The 20771-nt window shown below is 41.4% G+C and overlaps 1 protein-coding gene across 1 annotated transcript in view; it reads right to left on the bottom strand.

Annotated features, from left to right (window-relative positions):
- Positions 1-20771, bottom strand: part of Arhgap36 (Rho GTPase activating protein 36) — a 54771-nt gene that overhangs the window by 31012 nt on the left and 2988 nt on the right. The gene's annotated exons all lie outside the window — the stretch shown is intronic.

Raw genomic sequence — 20771 nt, forward strand, 5'->3', positions numbered from 1 at the left:
AGGGAAGGTTCCTCGCCTGCCCCCGACCCATTCGCCCGACACACAAGCGCTTCTGTACCCCAGACGGTACAACTTGAGGGCGAGGTGGTGCACCCGTCCCAGGGACCTTCAGACCGGAGAGAGACCATACTAGCCCTAGGAAATCCTGGGTTTTAGCTAAAATATCATCTCACCCCCCAGGAGGCCTAATTTAATTGGGAAGTGGTGCTTACCCCAGGACCCCTGAATCTGAAGGGGAGGCTCTGCCTCAGTCCTTCGAAACTTGCTCACCCCTACCCCCAATGCCCATCTTAAGAGAGGCATCAACTGAGCTGTGAGCAGCTCCAGGTCTGATTTTAAGCTCTGTCCTAGAGGACCAGAAATGTGAGTGAGAAATGATTTTTGCCAGGCAAGGGACCCTGAATCTAACAGTGATTTTTATTTCTCCTGCCCTGGGACTCTCTCAGGAAAGAAGGGATGCCCTCTTGCCTGAGAACCTTTGTTTTAAGGGATTTGGCCCCCAAATGAGGTAGAATACAATGTCAACTATATAGAAAGTGAGGTGCTCACTTCCCTGTTGCTGCTGACTTACAGATTCCACTGCCTATGCTTTTCTCCAAAGCATTGACAGGGAATGGAAACCACCACTTATTTTTAGAAAAAATTTGCTATTTGATATTGCAGTGAGGGGTGGTACTGTGCTGGATTTTCTAACACTTTTATGGCTTTGTATTTTTTAATTTCAAATTCATATGAGGGCACATGCCACAACCAATTCAGTGTTTATAGCTTCTGGTAGAGGAAAGCCAACCCTGCCCCCCAAATCCTGGGTAGAAATCACCACCAGAGACCGACCACATTGGGCATCAAGGGCTTTGAAAGGAAATTTTCTTTTTCTCTTCAAGTCCAGGGGCCCAAATTAATTTTTCCCCAATTCTTCATTGATAGCTGTACAGACATAATCATCATGTTTTTCTCTACTGGGAAAATGGGGCTCTGACGATCATAATGCTAGTGAGGTGGGAGAAAGAAATATAGAAAATCCTCTTTCAACAGCTCCATTGCAGGCCTGAGGAGTGCAAGCTGTAGCCATGGGTCTTTGGGGAGAGAAGCTATTACATTTGTTTTCCTAACCACGGATATTAACATTACATGGCAAAGGGGGTGCATAAAATGGAAAAATCGCCTTGCTTTGGCATACAATTCTTAGCAAAGTAGAGCTATAGGCAAGAGTTTAAAGGGCTTGCAATCATTTTTCTTCCTTTCTGGGAAACATGCTCCCTCCCTTTTGGACCAATTTCTAAATCATTTCTAGTTTTCTAAAAGCAATCAAAGACAACAAACATTCACCAGACCTGCTTTTACCAATTTCTGCTGTACAAATAAATACCCAGTCATCGAAGCCAAAGAAGTCTGACATCTAGAAATGTCCAGCTTCAGGAGCTGGATATTGAAGTCTCAGCCTTACCTCTTCCCAGAGCTTATCCAGGACCAGCTGTGGTAATGCTTCCAGAGTAGCTCTTCCTGAGGCAGAAACCTATGGTAGCTCTCTATATTTGTTGCCTTTTTCTCAAGAGGTGTACTATGGTAGAGGAACAAGGCTAGAGGTGCTTATAAACCTGAATTGGAAGCTCAATTGTGCTATATAATAGTATGTAATCTTGGGCAAGTTACTTTAACTTCACTAAGGTTCAGTTTCCTCATCTGATAATGGGGATATTAATAGTTATGAACAGCCTTGTGCAAAACAAAGCATATACTCTTTTGGGGAAAAAAATAATTCTAAATAGATAGGTAGTTAGAGAGATAGCCAAGCTGACAGTTCTTCTTTATCCCTTTTCTTTGACTTGTCTACTGTATCACTTAATTACTTAATATTAAAGTTCCCTTTGCAAATCTTTAAATGTCACACAATAGAGGAATGCATTCATCCATCAATTCTTTAATTCATTCAACAAATATTTATCAAGTGTCCTCTAGGTGCCAGATGTTGAGCTATGCAAATAATGTTGACTCATTGAATGAATTATTATGCAATTATTTTCAAATGTATAATTGGGAAGATTGTATGAGAACGTGAAGATACACTTATGATACTTTTAAATGGAAAAAAGTCTGGATTCAAAATGTATACACACTGTAATACAGACAGTACAAATAAATAATATGCCTATACATAGAACAAAGAGACTAAAAGAAAACACACCAGAATTTTAATCATGATTGTATTTAGGAAATTCAATTATAGGCAATTTTAACTTTTATTATTTTCATATTTTCCAGTTTTTCTTTAGTAATCATATTATTTCCTAGAGTTAGAAAATACTACTTATAGAAAACTTTGTCTCTGCTGAACAAATGACTAAGCTAGTTAGAATGACTGGGCCCTGTAGGTTTGGGTTGTGCTGGTAGCACAGGGTACTTGGGCATGGCTTTGGTGACTCAGAAAAAAACTGAGGAATCTAGCCTACGAGTAAAATGCAGAACTCACTTCTTGTGCAGGGACACATAACAAGTTACAGCATCTCTTTTCCAAGGATACAAGAGGTCCTTAGCATCCTCATCAGAAACCTACTATGGGGCTGGGGATTTAGCTCAGTGGTTTCGCCGCCTACCATGCAAGCGCAAGGGCCGGAGTTTGATCCCCGGCACCAAAAAAAAAAAAAAAGAAAAAGAAACCTACTAGCCTGGACTTGCAACCCCTCATGCCAACGAGCTGATAATGGGGCACAATGGGCATCTTTGCTCTCACCCTGTCAGCCTAGTCTAAAGCTCTACAGCTAGCTGACTGCCTAATAAGAACCTCCTGTTGTAACTCCAACTGAGTAAGAGCCAACTTGCTCCTAACTTAACTCACTGTGTACTATAAGTTCTGTAGCCACTTTCCTTTCCGTTCCTTTCCCTGAAGACTAAGAGTGACTGGCACACAGGCAAACAATCTCTAATTAAATGGAACACTAAATCTTGAAGGTCTTTCAACCTCATAACTGATGGGTTTTTTGCAAGGCATGATCCATTGGACCAGGTGCATCAGAATCTCTTGGGATGTGCTATAACAATGCACATTCCATTCTCCCACTCCAGTCCTACTGAATAAAACTTTCCCAGAAAAAAAAAAAAAACTTTCCCAGTATGAGTACCAAATAACAGCATTTTTAAAAGACTCTCTGCTGGGGCTTTTATGTCCACTATAGTTAGAGAAACTCTGATAGAGAGGAAAGAAGTCCTTCCCTGTAAACCTTTCCATCACTGTTTCTTCCCATTGCACCTCAGTTACAAGGAACATTGGGGCAACCACCTGGAGAGATCGATCACCCTAACTCAACTCTACTTTCTTAGGGTAAGTGGGTAGCACAAGAAATTGACCAAATTTTGAAACCTAACTCCAGGTAGGGTCTAGGTTTATTCAAAATGAGCAAATTCCATACAGAGTATACATTTGGACTTTCTGAGAATTTTGCATATATGACTACATGGCACTTCCCAGTCAAATTATTTTATTTGAGCACACTATTTGTTGGGTTCCTTGCATGAAGAAAGAGGCAGATCACAGTAGAAAAGAACAGAGTATTTCAAGGTAAAAATATGGAGTGAGGCTGAATTGCTGGCTGACCTGCTTAGTGAATGTGAACAGATCAGCTTCCCAACCTCAGCTTCTACAAAATGGGATTCTCAATCCCACTGACCACCTCCCTTTACAGGTTGTCTACAGGTCTCAGCATTTTCAGGAAGGAAATAACAAAGTCATCTATCTATTCCTTGGTCTGTGGAGGAAATTAACAGATTGTCTCCCAATACCTCCTTATGAGAACTCCTATCAGAAGGTCCACATAGCATGCACAGAGAACATATGTACTCACGTAAAGCCTAGTTCCTCAAGACTCTGCCTTCCAGCTTTTTATTTGAGAAGAATTTATCTGAGCTCATGATGAATCTACCAGTGAAGTCATGGGGGATTATTGTGGAAGTATGAGGGCCTCTTCATAACCCAGAAGGGCCTCAGTTTCTTCATTTCTCAAGTGGAATTGTACAAGGTAAGTTGGAAGTCCCTTTCCAACTGTTTAATAGCACTCTTAGGGTACACTATTCGCCTAGCACTTTGTTTTTCCCTAGCTCTCTTACTTCCAAACTTTTTTATATCACCAAGGCCTAACAAAGCCCTTGCACAATTTTCATGAGGTAGAAATGGAGAGAAGTATTCCCATTTTTTAAGTCAGAAAAGTAAAACAAAGTAAGGAACTAGTCCAAAGGCACCCAAGGGAGGAGAGATGAGCTGAGACCAGCCTCCAGATCCCCCACTCTGTTTTTTTCCAGTACTCCTTGCTAGATCCCAGGAGCTGTCTGTCAGTGTGCTGACACCACTCAGGAAAATGCAAGTTTTATCCTGACATCAGAAAGACAGAGCTACGATTACACTTCAGTCCCCAAGGAGGCAGAGAAATTGCTTTTAGTTGACAAGTGCATCTCCCACACACATACCCCTCTGGTTGAATGAAAAGAAAAAATCAAGTTAAAACTCCCAAATGCTGACTTAATTTTGTAAAGCATTTTGTTCTTTGAGGTAGGGGGTAGGCAGGATAAGAGAATTTTGCAACTCTACAAGTCTCGACAGGGTGGGGCAGGAAGAATAGTAGAAACTGAGGGAGCACACAAAAAAATGTCAAAAAGAAGAAAAAGTGAGGAGATAATGTTTTGCTTTTGTGCCATAATCAATGAAAGAAAATGGAGTTATCTGACCAAAAAAAAACTGGAGAGAACTGTAGTGTTTTTAATGCCATTTAAAAACTGCAAGAGATTCAAGTCAATGAAATTTCCATGCTAGATGAAAATTTTGTGGCTTCCAGTAACAAGTGGTTGAAGGATGAGCAGTGTATAGGGGTATCACCCACTTCCATGTGTTACCAGAGACTGCCAACCTTGGGACCAGAGAGGCATTGCTCCAGGACTTTACTAGCTCTGAAGATCATCTCTACAAATCAGTTGTCATTTTGTGTTTATTGTGGCAGCTCCCAAAGTGCTCTCATACATATTTTCACATCCGAACCTCATACAGCTTTGGGAAGCTGGCAGAATAGATATTATTTTATTTCATAGATGAAGAAGCTGAAGTTTGACAAAAGGAAATGACTTATACAAGGTCGTTGCATTTAAGAAAAAAAAGCACCTGTACTTGAACCATTATTTGTGACTCCTTCTCTTGTGCTGAACTCCTTCTCAAACTACAGATACCCTATCTGGTCTTTAGACCTCATATACCTTTAGTCCCAGAGACTGCAGACTTTTCCTCTGATGAGAATTCCAAAGCACTTATGAAGACTGAAAATCTTCCCAGTTAAGAATATTCTTATTTTGGGGATATGCATTCCAAAGTGTTTAGGATTAAAAGATTCGTTTCTGCAATATACTTCCAAATGGACAAAGAGAGAGAGAGAGACAGAGACAGAGACAGAGGCAGAGAGACACAGAGAGACAGAGAGACACAGAGGGACAGCTCTGTGAACACAGAGAACATAAATGTAGCAAATTGCTAACAAGGGTTTGTGCATTTTAAATTTAAATTTATTTTAGTCGGTACATAAAAATGTAAAAGTTGTACATATTTGTGGGGTACCATGTTATATTTTAATACATGTATATACACTGTGCAATGTTCGAATGGGGGTAAGCATATCCATCTCCTTACTTATTTCTTTGTTATAAAAGCATTCAAAGTTAGTTCCTCTAACCTTTTCAAATGTACAGTACATCATAGTTATCTTTAATCATCTGACTGTAGAATGACACAACGGAACATCTTACTCTTGTTTAACTATAAATTAGCACCCATTCACCAACCTTTGCCAAGCCCTCCCTTCCCTCCATACTCCTCAGCCTGTAGTGATCAGCATTCTGCCCTTAACTTTCATGTTTTAATATTCTGTACAACTATTTATTATGTCATTCTTTTAACTGCAAAAAAGTTTGATAATACAAAGTTGAGTGAAATCTCCCGCTAGGCAGCCACCTCACCTGGCTGAGTTAAAATCTGGGTTCCAATGGTGCATCCTCTCCAACAGGGCTCCATTTCAGGAGTCCAACAGCCCCAAGTGCAAAGAGGGGCGAACTAAGCAGGAAGGGAAGGCTAGACCTAAGAGGTCTTGATATCTTAGATGGACTTGGGTGTCAGAAAATGGCTGCATGTACAGAGTGGGAGTTTAAGGTGAAGGGTTTAGGGACAAAGCATCTAAATTAGAGACCTACTTAGAAAGCGAGTCCCCAAACAAATTCCAAATAGAACTGGAAGTTTTCCAAAGGTAGTGGATTTTTTAAAAAATCAATTTGCTTATCAGGGCTAGAAGTGTCATTAGAGGTAATCTAGTCAAACTTCCTCACATCACAAGGGAGACACCAAGATCCGGAAAAGGGAAAGTGACTTACCCAGCATCTCCTAGCAAGTTAGTGGCTGCAATGGGACTGGAAGCCAGATATCCAGCCTCCTAGTCCAGGGCTCCATCCATTATGTCACACTGTCGTCCCTCCTTGAGTTCCAGAGTTCTTGAAAGGTCATCTGCCCACCCTAGGGCTTGCTCTCTTCAGACCAGCATTGCACTTGGGAGATCTACAGTCAGCCATAGTCCCTGCCGCTAGGAGCAGAGCCAAGCGCCTGAAGATGGCACCTGTCACATCCCATTGGAATGAATGACCTCCCTCTGAAACTGAGAAACGTCAGGCAGAATTTGGGAGTGGCACCTTGAGTGCAGAGTCATTCTGGCTCTAGCGGCTGGTGTGCCATGGACATTGGAGGCAGAGGAAATCACAGAAAATCTTCTGAGCACTGTTTACTGGGGAGTTTTCCACCTCTCTTGGACCCCAAGTGATTTATTGATTACTTTAGGGGCAGCCACTCTGGCTCATTGGTTTAGCTGCCGTTACCCCCTGGGGTGAGCAGCCTGCCTGCTGCTTCCCCTGGCCTGTCTGCTCACAGGATTGGTTCATGGGACAGCTTAGCTGGACCCTTTCGAGCCTGTCGGGAATAATGGCATTTGACTGTAGATCATGAGAAATCACATCAGAAGCTCCGGGTGGGGGGATGGAGCCAGCTGGAGGAGGGCAGAGGAGAGGGAGGGAGAAGCACAAAGGTGGGGGAAGATAAAGGAGGGAGAAGGAGGAGAGGAAATCGAAAGGAAGGAATTCTCTTGCACACCAACTACTGACATTTCTGAGTCTGTAGCTTCTCTCATTTTGAATCATCTCCTTCGTTAATTGGCATTTGTCAATGCAAATAAGTCTTTATCCACTATAACTCAATCCTGGGATAAGCTAAGCCTTTAACAGAGATGCTAGGCTAGCTTCAGTCTGAGTTTCCACTAGCTAGCAAGTTGTTTGCCCTCTGTCTCTGTGTTTTCCTGTCCCAGGCACCTTAGAGGTTTGTATGTGAACACCAGAACTGCCCTAAGGATAAATGATGCTGAGGACTGTCTTTATCCTGTGTGCATCTTTGGGTCTGGCACCTGCCTATCCCCTTTCCCCCCTTGGCTTCTCGGGCCCAACATCCTCTCCTACTTACAAGCTCCTAGGGGTTATACTTGACCTGCTCTTCCACCCTCTAGATTCCAGAAAACTTGACAAACTAGAAGCTAAGGGGCAATGTAGGGAGCGGCCATGAGAAATAGATCTGCTGAGGCCAAGAAACCAGCCATGCTGCAGAAGGGGGCTATAGCTGGGGCCAGGTCAAGTAGCTGGAAGGTCATCTGAGGCATCCAGGAAGTTGTGTGCGCCTATCAGAGAGCTGAAGACAAGGCTAAATTCACCAATTAGAGAAAGCATTTATCCATATTACAGAACTCTGGGCCCCTAAGGCTTTAACAAATAACAGGAAACTTCAAGTTTCTAAGTGACTGTGGACCCTGACTGTCTTCAAGGCCAGCTCTGCGGTGGAAATTTCAGCAAGAGGGAAGGACAGAAAGTGCCACCAATTTATCATTCAAATTACACACATTACTGCCCTCAGAGAATGTCTTTCAAGTCTGCTCAATGGTAGTGAGATGCCTTCTAAATGAAGCTGAAATGTGGTGATGATAGTGTCCAAGACCAGGTACAAGGACCGAATGCAGAAACATGGTCCCATTGTTGTTTTGTGGGTTTTTTTGTATTAAATTCTTTTATTGGTACATTGTAGGTATACAAAACAATTACATTTCTCATTGGGAATTGTACCTTTACATAATGCATCTTGGTTCTTATTTTTTCCACATTCCTAGCCCTCCCTTCACGCCCTCCACCCTTCCCTATTTACAAACACTTTATTTCCATTTTTTCCATTTCTCAGCATTTTTTCCTTTCCCTTCTTTCCTTTCTCCTGCCCCTCCCACTACCCCTACCCCTTTGGACCTTTTCTTCCTATTTTACATTATCGATTATTCATTCTAATCATTGGTACATTTTAGGTATACAATATAATGACATTCATCATTGGAAATTTTCACCTTTACATAGTCTCTCTTGGTTCTTATTTTTCACCCTTGCCCAGCCCTCCCTTCAACCCCTCCAGTCCTCCCTATTTACAAAGATTTTGTTCCTATTTTTCCATTTTCTCATATTAATCCCATTCCCTTCTGTCCTTTCCCTTAGCCCTCCCACTTCCTTCCCCTTTGCCCCTTTTCTTCCTATTTCACATTACCTATTATACATTTAGTCCTTATTTACACTTTCAGTTTCTCACACCAGAGAAACTATTCGGGATTTATACATGTGTGTCCTATTTATTTCACTTAAGAGTATTGCCTCAATGTGCATCCACTTAGCTATAAATGTCTCTAATTTCTCATTTTTGATGGCTGAGTAGTACTCCATTTTATTAAAACACATTTTCTTTATCCAGTCTCCAGTTGATGGGCACTTGGGCTGTTTCCAAGTTTTAGCTATTACAAACTGTGCTACTATGAACATGGGTGCACATATATCACTGTGGTATGATTCTTTTAATTCTTTGGGGAAGATCCCCAGCAGTGGAATAGCAGGGTCAGATGGGATTTCCAGTCCTATTTCTTTGAGGTATCTCCATACTGATTTCCACAATGGTTGCACCAGTCTACACTCCCACCAGCAGTGGAGCAGGGTTCCTCTTTCCCCACAGCCCCACCAGCATTTGTTATTGGTTGATTTCATGATAGCAGCCATTCTTTCTGGAGTGAAGTGGAATCTCAGCATTGTTTTCCTTTGCATCTCTCAAATGACCAGTGATGTTGAACATTTTTTCATGTATTTATTTGCTATTTCTACTTCTTTGTGTGAGAAATGTCTGTTCATTTCAGATGCCCATTTTTGGATTGGGTCTTTAAATTAGGGAGGTCTGATCTTTTTAAGTTCTTTATAGATTCGAGATAGTAGACCTTTGTCTGAGGAAGAGCAGGTGAAGATTTTTTCCCACATTATGGATTGTCTCTTCACACTGCTGGTGGTTTCTCTTGCTGTGCAGAAGCTTTTTAATAAGAAGAGATCCCATTTGTTGATTGCTTGTGCTAGTTCAAGGGCAACTGAGGTTTTGTTCATGACAGAACGAGCCCAATTAAACAACCTGATGCTGAACCTCAAGCTTCTAGAGAAAGAAGAGCAGGACAACCTCAGAGCTCATACAAGGGAGGAAATTATAAAGATCAGAGGAGAAATCAATGCAATGGAGACTAAGAGAATGATACAAAAAAATCAATGAAGCCAAGAGTTGGTTCTTTGAAAGAATCAACAAAATTGATAAACCTTTAGCCAACCTTGTCAGAAAAAGGAAAAAAAAGGCCCAAATCCATGCAAGTAGGAATGAAAAGGGTGAAACTACAACAGACCCAGCAGAAATCCAGAGGATCATCAATACCTACTTCCAGAACCTATACGCCAATAAGATGGACAACACAGAAGAAATGGACAGATTCCTAGATACATATGAATTACCAAAGTTGAACGAAGAAGACCTAAACATTCTGAACAACCCAATATCAACCAATGAAATAGAAAATGTAATTAAAAACTTATCAACTAAGAAAAGCCCGGGCCCTGATGGCTTCACTGCTGAATTCTACAAGACATTTAGAGAGGAACTGCTGCTGCTACCATTGAAACTCTTCAATGAAATTGAAAGGGAAGGAATACTCCCAAATTCCTTCCTGGAAGCAGGCATCACCTTGATCCCCAAAGCAGAGAAAGACCCAACCAAAAAGGAGAACTATAGGCCAATCTCACTAATGAACATAGATGCAAAACTCCTTAATAAGATACTGGCAAATAGAATGCAGAAGATCACCAAGAAGATCATACACCCTGATCAAGTGGGATTCATCCCAGGGATGCAGGGATGGTTCAATATACAAAAATCAATTAATGTAATACACTATATCAATAGAGCCAAGGTCCCACTGTTTTATTGTCCTTCTCTCCCCCACACCCAAAGGGTGAAGAATCAATCTTGTCTGAGGTCGGCCCTTGTCACTGATGTTCGAGAGCTCAACCCCTATTGCTGCTGCTACCTGGGCCACCAGAGATACCTGTACCTTCAGCCTCTGCCCTCCTCCCCTCTGACTATGTGCATTTTAACCTCTCCCAAATCTTTCCCTGACTTTGGGGCTATAAGGCTTTTCCAATGTGTGGTCTCTGCCATCCACTCACTATTTTACCTCTTCCCACTCTGTACCAGCTATGGAAGGCCCTTGTAGCTTCCTAAGTCTAGATGCAGTGGCTCCCTCACAGTTCTGTCCTCCTGGTAGCATTTGCTGCGCCATGGTGCCTTTCTCCGTATTGACAGAAAGCCCGTCTTCTCTCAATGGAACCTCCCATGTCTCATCTCTCAGATTTCTTCTTGTGCCTGTTCAATAAGCTGCTTATTCGTTCTCTCTTTCCCTATGGGCTTATTTTCCCCATTGGCCCTCAGAGCCACTGAAATGCTTCTATAGCATAATGGCTTTCCTCTCCCGCCAAGTGCTGTTCTAGCTATCATCCAGCTTTCCACTCTCAGTCTCAGGCTTTTTATCCAATTTTTATTTTTTCTTACCACATGTTTGCAGCACGAAATCCCTTGTGGGGAGGTGGCCCAAGTACATAACACATCTGGATTCTTTTTGCTTTCCTGCTCCCCTCCCCCCTCCATCTCTTGGTCTCCCTTCCCTTTTACAAAAGATCTATCTCCCTATTTCATATTATCTATCTTTTGTTTTGCTCTCTATTTATATTTTGAGTTTCTCATATAAGAGAAATCATGTGCTATTTAAGCTTGTGTGTCTGATTTATTTCACTTAACATTATAGTCTCAAGGTGCATCCATTTTCCTACAAATGACTCAAGTGTATCCTTCTTCATGGCAGAGTAGTACTCCAGAGTGCATAAATACTCAGCCTTAATCTTGAGTGCCTTCAAAGTGGGGTCTAGAGTGTTCTCCTCACTTTTCCCTGTATACTCCTTTCTCTGTCCACAGTAAGATGGCTCCTGCCCCTGAACACATATATAGGCACACTCAACTCTTCTCTGTACAAATCAATATCCTTTTGGAGACCTAATCCAAGGGACACATATTTGTCCTAATTTGATCTACCTTCTCTGCAGAATCCCACGCCATGAATCTCTTTATTGAAACTCTCCTTTCTCTTGACTCTGAAGACACTGTACTGCAGTAGGATTCTTACTTCCTATTTCTCTTCCCCTCTCTGTGTTCTTCTCTGGTACCCCAAATGGGAGCATCCCTCAAGGTCTTGTCCTTAATGCTCAATTCTTGGATGGGGGAGCTTAATCTCTCTAATGGTCTTTATCTCTCTGGATCACTCACAGTACCTATAGTACACATTTAATTAATGTTAATTTAATTGACTAACATTTGTTAATTGCACAGTGCCTGAGAAATAACAAATCTTCTGTTCCGCCTATTACTGGGTTTTACAGTTTGCAAGCATTTCCTGTGTATTTACTTAACTTCATCCTCATAATAATCCTGTGAAGTTGATTCTTTCTTATTCCTATTTTTAAAGATGAAAGCAGTGGAATGGAGCTGACATTTGTTTTCCGCCTATTCTATGCCAAGTGCTTTATACACATTTTAATTTAATTTTCACAAAAGCACTATGAAGTAGGTGTTCTTAGCCACATTCTACAGATGGAAAAACTGAAACTCAGAGAGGAGTCTAAGATCACAAGGAGTATATAATTTGCTTCCTCTGTGTTTCATTGTTCTGTAAATTTGATCATATGAAATCTAGTGAGCAATACTGGAGAACCATATAAAAGGTATTATAGAGTGATTTTATAATTATTGTTTATGTATAAGCTTTTTTGGTTTGTATTTCTGTGAAATTTAATGTCAGGCATATAAAGAGCTGAAAAGGAAAATAAAGCCTTTCTATTTCTAAACATTCTCTGCTTTTCCTGTTGCACATTATGATAAGAAGAAATGATTATTGAGTGCTTACCATGTGCCAGGCATTACTCTTAGTGATTCACATGTATGCTTTCATTAATGTTCAATATAACCCTATGAGACAGGGGTTATTATTGTACCCCAATCTGCACATAAGGTAATTGCACTTCATAGAAAATAAGTGATTTGTTCAGCGACCCCCAGTTACTTTGTAAAGTAATTGAAGTTTTAAGTCAGGTTGGTCTGACTCCAAAGTGAATGTTTTCTCAGCTGCCTTTCTGAAAGAATGGGGAAACCAAGGCTCAGAAAAGCTGAGTGAAGTCAAGTCTCCCAACTATTTTCTCACTTTGCTCCAGCTGCTTGCATCTCTTTGTTGAAGGGACTGCTTTTTGTTGTCAGTAATCTTTATTTGTCTGTGGTCTGTCTCCTCAACTGCATTGTCAGCTGGGCCAAACCTCGTTAGATCCCCCACAGAGTGTTCTCACTAAATACTTGTCAATTGATAAGCATGGGGCTTTCTTCAGTGGAGAGAATTATTAATAAACAATCAGACTTTGACAAACCCCTTCTTGTCTCCAAAGGAGTTGAGCCCTTGGTGCTTAGGAGATGTATCAGTTCCTCGCCTTCCTGCAGCTTGAGGTCAGGAGCCCACACTCCTGCCTCTGCACAGCATCCATTCTCCAGGGAGCCTCAATAGCATCAGAATCATTTCACTGAAGGCTAAATTATGTGTGTGACTCTGGGGGGGGTGAGGTCCCAGGAAAGGAGGAGAAGACTGTGGGCTGAGATTCTGCCTGCAGGTGGACCCTGGGGATGTTTCTCACCATCTGAGATGATGAGTCAACCTCTAGGAGCCACACTCTGTAAAACAAGGTCTAAAGACTGATTGTTACTGCTATTATTAGGAATATTAATAATCACTCTTATATTTGTACAGTGAACTTCCATTTATGCAAAAATCTTCTGCCCAAGATTTTTTTTTTTTTTTTTTTGGTACCAGGGATCGAACTTGGGTCCTTGTGCTTGCACAGCAGGCCGTGAAACCACTGGGCTAAATCCCCGGCTGATTTTATTATTTTTAGTTTGTGCTGGCCTTCTGGAAAAAAAAAAGAAAAAAACCTTTTAGGCTTCAATATTCCCCCAAAGAAACAATTCTCTGTCCAGCTTTTGGAGTAGGAAACCGCCCCAGAGAAACAGAGATAGCTGAGTATCTGAGAAGGGGAATCTTCACTGGCTAGAATTTAAAGCCAGCAATTGATCCCGCTGAGCAATAAAACATGTTGGAGGTCTGAAGATAGATGCCCAAATGCTTTTCTTCTCTTTTCCGGTTTCCAGAGCCAGCAGGACCTGCTACTCCAGGCAGAGGCCTTAGGTCCTCCCACCATCAGAATTCCAGGTTCCTCCCCCCCAGCAATGGCCTCAGGGACACTTCTGTGTAAGCTAGCTCATCAATTATCTCTTCTCCTCCAGACCAATTTTCTCATGCATTTGTATGAGTTCACTTAGCATCCTGCAAAGAGGCAGGCAGTAGTAATAACCATAGCTAACAGTCATGGAGCTTTTACTATGTGCCAAACACTATCATAATCACTTTACCTGCATAATCTCTCTTCATCCTCATAATGGTACTCTGAGGAAGGGTTATGAAGATCCCCATTTTATGGAGAAAAATGTTCAGGTTCTGAATAAGCAAGCAATCTGTCCAAGGCCACATATCTAACTAAGGCAGAACCAGGATTCAAACCCAGGTCTGTCTATGAACCCCTCCTGTATATTGTCTCTTGATGTTGGGATACATTTCCTAGACACCAACAGTGAGAATCAAAGATTGGAAGGCCATGTGGTGTTCAGAGGAAAGAGTCTCAGGAAGTCAGAAAATAGTTTTCCTCCCATTTCTGCCAGTAACAGGCTAGAGCACTCTTGGGAGTCATGTGAACTCCCCTGCTTCTGAATCTACAAGTAGGGTCCACAGGGTGTGAGATTCAAGAGAGAAGGTTAATCTCCTTCAAATTTATAGAGTTTAAAAGCACCATGCAAATGCAAAGTGTTCCTTATCATAATCTTTAACATTATTATTCCAACCTATTCATCTACCAATGAACCTAGGATAGAGTCCTGGCTCTGTCCCTGGATTCTGGTGCCATTTAAGTGCCAAGACAAATGGTCTCAGGGAGTCAGGGGTGATCCATTATCCAGATATGGATTATTTCTCAGGAGTAAATCGTTAGCCCTGTCGGGCTGCTGATGAATTCTCCCACTGCACCTGGGGGCTCATTGCTCTGCAAGGGACGTGCGGGGAATGCAAGCAGCTGGAGTTGCAGTGTGACTCTGCAGATGGGGTTCTGGGGGCAGGGAACAAGCATGGGAGCATTAGGTTCCAGGGAGCAGCAACAGTTCCACCCACCTGTAAGGGACAAGACTGCTAATGAACTACCCGCCCACAGCCCAGCACAGGGCAGAAAGGGGAACTCCTGCCCTTTCCTGCAGCTTGAAGCATGTTTGGGGAGAACAAAGCACAAAAGAGACAGACATATTTGTACAGCAGGAGCTACTGTCAGAGACACAAGAAGGATGGGCAACAGAAAGATAAACAGAAAAAAAATTGGAGAAAGACAGGGATAATAAAAGAGGAACAGGGAAAAAAGAGGAAAGCTGAATGAAATAAAAGAGCACAGAAGAGTCACCAGAGTAAGATGAATAGAACAAAAAGAGAACCTAAGCAGAAAGATGGAAAAACAAAATCAGATCCAGAAAGAATTTTTTTAAAGAAAGAAAGGAAATTATATGGAGAAAGATAAATTTAGAGAGAAAACAAATAGCAACAGAAGAAAAGGGGAGAAATTAGTAAAATAAAAAAAGAGACATAGAGAAACAGAAAAAAATAGAACCATCAGAGACAGACACAGTGAAAGAAAAAGGAATAGGGATGGAAGGATGATGAACAATAAAAATTAAGAAATTTGAGAAAGATGGAGGAAGAGAGTGCAGTCTATAAAGGGATCCGATGTGTTTTCTCCCCTTTTTGTGTTTTTTTTTCTTTGGCTGTAGGGCACACATGGCTTCAAAGTGAAGTGATACATCATTTTTTTAAAGTGGAACTGGGAGTTGAACCCAGAGCCCTCACACCAAGACACATCCCCAGCCACATATGATATATAATTAAGACAAGGCCTTGCCGTGTTGCTCAGGCATTCTTGTAAGGTAAAGCACTGAAGGCAGAAAAAGAAAAAGAAAGACAGAGACAATCACCTAGTGAAATAAAGACCACAGACGTGGAGATCTATACACATAAAAGAACACATGCGCACATGTATGCACACGCACACACACACACACACACACACACACTGCCAGACACATTTGGAGGCAAACGGGCACATGAAGGTAGCCCAGCTGGCTGCATCAGTGCTAAAAGATTTGATACATACCCACAGCAGACAGGTGTCAGCAAAGCCGACCTGACTGAACACCAGGAGGGGAAAAGGCAATAACTGATAAGGAACTAGATATACTGCTGCAGAAGGTGACAGTGGCTCAAGAAAAGGTGGACATATGAAGAGACAAGTACCACAGCCAGGGTGGGAGGAGAAGGTGCAGACTTAGCGCTGTTCCTCTTCTCTAGTCTTCATGAAGTAGCCTAATAAAGGGCATTTACCTCCCTGTGTCCACTGCCCTTGGGACTTCCCTCTGGGCTTTCACAACAGTTTGTAACAATGTGTTTATTTAAATAAACTAACTTCTATTAGTTACCTCATCACCCCATGGGGAGGGGCAGATGTCCTGTGCCAGTTTAAATGACTCTTCAAAGGTCCCTTCGGACATAAGCAGAAATGGTGAACTCTCAGGCCCTGTGGCTAAGACAGAGTTGGAGCCTGCCGGGACTCCTGCTCCAAGACTAGGACCTTTCCCCTTATCATGTTGTGGCTCTTCTTAACTTCATGGACTTGCCTTTTCTCCTCTGCAGTTTGAGGCAGATGAGAGGGGGAGGTCAAGCCCAGGGACCTATGCCCCCACTTGAAGGAGAAGAGTATTATAACATTTCCCTGGATGAAAAGTGTTTCTCACTAAAGATCAGTTTGAAAACCTACGGGTTACATAGAGCCAGATGAATTCTAAGGGTCCTTCCAGTCCTGACATTCTGAAATTCTATGACTAAGAGGTAATTCACTCAAATCTAAACCCATAGTAATTGGACAGAACTTGATTGAATTTTCTGGGCAAACATGGCGTCACTGTCTGCCCCAATAAATATTTAGCGGTGGCCCCAGTGTATTGATTTTGTGCAGTATCAATATTTCCTTGGCGTAGTTTCTAACACTAACTATAGACCCAGGATAATGTGTAACACGCAGGCTCAAAAGGCTCTCCCAGGAGAGCCACAGGTGGCAGTTGGTGAGACACAGACTGTGCCACCCCCTCTGGCTCATGCTGGGCACAGTGGGGAAGTGAGACAACTCCCTTGTAAAGGGGTGTACTGTTTGGTAGGTAGCTGTGGTTGGCCTAAAAGCTCAGGGATGCTGTAGCCAAATGATCATGAAAAGAACCTAAGTGTTCAGGGCTTGCTTTATGCAGCTCTACTTTGGAAATGAGTAACATCTGCCACCCTACTTATTCTTTCATTCATTCAACAGTGAGTGCTTTCTCAGTGCCTAGTTCTGTGTTGGAGCTATGGATAAAGACATGAACAAGATAGAGTCAAATGTCTCTCACATACCTCATCTGTGAAATCAGAATTGTGGTACATTTGGGGAGGCAGTATACAAAGTAAATAAATCAAGTAATATTGATGCCATGCAGCATCAACAAAGTTAGGCTATGGATAAATATTTATGAGAAAAAATAATTTGGTAGGAATATTAGTGTACATGGACACTTTTAATTATTCCCACTGGCCAAACTGATGAATCAGAGACCTTTTTTGTATGCAGTACTCAAGATGCACAGAAGTCTTATAATTAGTCCCGGTAAAATAACTTGATTGTTTCCTAAGTACAATTCTGAAACATACAAATTAACTTAATACTTTCTGATGATCTTTTAGTTACACATTCTCAGTGACAAGGTTTCATTTGTTGATAATGGTTTGAGAGCCTTGTGTTTTAGAGAGAATTAAAGCATTTACTGGAAGAGAGGGAAGATTAATTCCTCTCCTTGATTTTGCCATAGCATTAACCCTGTCATTCCTAATCAGAGATATATCTGTGTAAGTCGGTCGGTTTGTTCTTCTGGTCATTCATTCATGTGCTTATTTAGTCTGTCATACAGCCACCAGCCATATACCAAGCACCTTTTGTGACTTATGCCCTGAGCCAGGTATGGGGATATTGAAAAGGTTCAGGCATAACCCTGCCCTTGAAGGGCTCATGCTTCACAAGAGAGACCAACCGATGACTTGAGGGCTTTATGATGAGTGCCGCAACAGAGATGTGGACAAAGGGAAGCTGAGAAGAACTGAGGCCATTGGGGGCAGTCGAAGAAGCTTTAATGGATGAAGTGACCCATGGTAGGGCATGGTGAGGGAGGTCTGAAGCACAATCCTGCTCAGCACTGTGGGGCTACACAGAGCCATCCTCATTCCCCAAGCTCTTTGTAAAAAATCAGCAGAACATATTTGTAAAAGCCACAGAGCTATACAACAAGCAGATCAGTTTGTGGCTGGGATTAGCCCAATAGTTTGCTTTGGTTTAACTGCTTCAAATTAGCATGAAATATAACATTCCTTTTTAAAAAACGCAATGGGAGAGAAGCCTGATCAGAGACTGGTTCCTATCCCCTAATTCTAGTTTTTTGACATCAGTCTTTCCCCACATATCCATCACCCCCTACCTAGTAGAAATTCTTCTTTTACAGGAGCAAAAAGAGTTTGAGTGATACTGGGTGCTGTGGTGCTTTTCAAATTATTCACATTCCAAAAGAGCCTTAATGATTTCCAAGATAATTGGTTGTAGAAATAAGTCCTTCTAAAAACCCAGCAATAGAACGTTCGTGATGCCACAGGATGATTCAGAGCATTTGGCCTTAATTACTTTGATTGACCGCCAGGATTTAATATATGAATATTACATTCCGATCTTCAATTTAATTTCTTGTGTAAATGGATTGTGGCAGAATCCTGTAGTCCTGGAACTGGCACATAATTCAGCGTGGGAGACACTATCTTAACTCATCTCATTACTCAAGCCATTTGTTGTCCTTCAGGCTTTGACAGCCACGGGATGGGAAAGTAGAAAGGTGATGTGATCTCTCAACCTGGATCCAGACAGACATGAGCCATAGTCTCTACCGATTACGTTGTTACACAGACACAGGCAGCACTTATTTTCAGAAGGAGAAAAATACTCCAGTCAGTGTTCAGCTATGCTCTGATCTTTCTGAGCATAGTGGAGTGGAAAAGGCTGGGATATCCATGCAAGAGACCTGAGGGCTAGTTCTAGCATAGCCACAAACTTGCAGTATGGTCTTAGGCAAGTCCCTTAGTTTCTTTGAGCTTCCAATTCCGCATCACTGAAGAGAGAACTGTATAATCTCCTAGTTCTTTCCAGAGTGAAGTTTTCTTGACCTATTAGTGGCACATGGAAAATCTAAATAATAAGCAGGCCTCCCCCAAAGAGTAAGGTTTGAAGAAATGAAGGAAGAAAGAGAAAGGGAGATCAATGGAGAGAGGGAAAAGGAAGGAAAGTTAGAGGCCAGAACTCTGCAGCCTTAGTGAGGAGCCTCCCACTGTCTGGGCAAGCTTGTTAAGGCAGAACAGGGGTCATTTGAACCTGGGAAGCCTGCTGAAAATTAGGCTGACAAAATGAGACTCAATGATTATTAAATGAGAAGGCTTAGTACTGGAGAATTTATTTGTATCACCTATTTATTTTTTGAAAAGAGCTTGTGTCTAAAATCTGTAAAGAACTCCTACAAGTGAATAAGAAAAACACAGTTTGCAAGGAAAAAAGGGACAAAAGATTTAAATAGGAATTGTGCAAAAGAATATATACAAAAGGCAAATAAATATATGAAAAGATGCTCGACTTCATTAGTCATGAGAGAATTACACATTAAATTACAGTGAGATACCACTGCACACCCACTAAGATAATTAAAAAATTTAAATCTGGCGATTCTTAGTGTTGATAGGGATTTGGCCAGTGGAAGAGTGTAAATTGGTACTCTTAGGAAAACTGGCAGTATCTACCAGAGTAGGGTATATGCAGATCTTATGATTCAATAATTCCACTACTAACAGAAATGCAGGCACATATACACCAAAAGTCAAACAAAACTATCAATAGTAATGTTAGCCTTAACTGTCCCAACCTGGAAATGGTCTGAATACCCATCTACAGTAGAATGGGAAAATAACTTGTGGCATATTCACAAAAATGAATATTATATAGCAATGAGAATGAATAACATAACCCTCAGGTAACACCATGGATGACTCACAAACATAACATCAAGTGAAAGAAGCCATACACCAAAGGACACCATACTGAATGATTATATTAAAGTCAGTAACTGACAAAACTGTAGTGATTATGAATGCATGCTAAGATGTACAAAGGTAAATAAAAGGAGAAAATTGATTTATATAAAAATCAGAATACTGTAGTTGTTACCTTTTAGGAGGGAAGAAAGGAGTCGTGATTAGGAAAGGGAGCGTGAGTTGAACATCAATTGTGCTGGTAATTTTCTATTTTTTTGAACTGAGTAACAGTTAATACAGGTGTTGCATTGAATAAGTTCTACATTTATTATTTATACACTTTTTCTGTGTGGAAGATTTTTAATTTTTTCCAAAACTCTTTTAAAAATATAGAGGTAGGAAAAAGCCAAAGAAATCATTGTCTCAGACTATCCATCCTTTCAGGACCCCACTCCTGTCTAATCTGATTCTAGACTTTAGGCAAAGAGAGGGCAGAGATTATTTCTCAGTCTTCTCTCTATCTATCTGCCATTATATTTTATCTTTAAAGCCAGCCTGGCCCAAACTTACACCTAATAGGTGTCAGCCAATTGACTGGAGTAATAGACACCATGTCCCTTCTGTACCTAGACCCTTTTCATTTCCCTTATTCTCAAACTGTTCTTGTTCTGTGTCAGTTCTGTCATTCTCCTAAGCTTATTTTGTCTTCTATTTGCAGCCTGGTTCATGCCCTTTGGATTAATGGCTGAATGTCCCAGCTGGATTTTCTTGGCTGGAACCTCAACAATCCCTCCCCTCTAAAGGTTTGAACACCTACTCCCTGCACTCTGAGACTTGCTCTGTTCCTGACCAACTCTGGTAGGATATCCACCAGATTTTCAGTGCTAAAGTGCCTTGTATAAAGTTCTGGGGGCCACATATGTTTTATAATTTGGAGTTTTATTTATCAAGATAATCATGTACGTTTGCCTGTATCATATTATACCTTTAGCAGATTATGGCATAGCT

This window comes from Heterocephalus glaber, unplaced genomic scaffold (assembly GCF_053883595.1).
Source record: "Heterocephalus glaber isolate CG9 unplaced genomic scaffold, H.glaber_assembly_v1.0 deba00001729, whole genome shotgun sequence".
Classification (NCBI taxonomy): Eukaryota; Metazoa; Chordata; class Mammalia; order Rodentia; family Bathyergidae; genus Heterocephalus; species Heterocephalus glaber.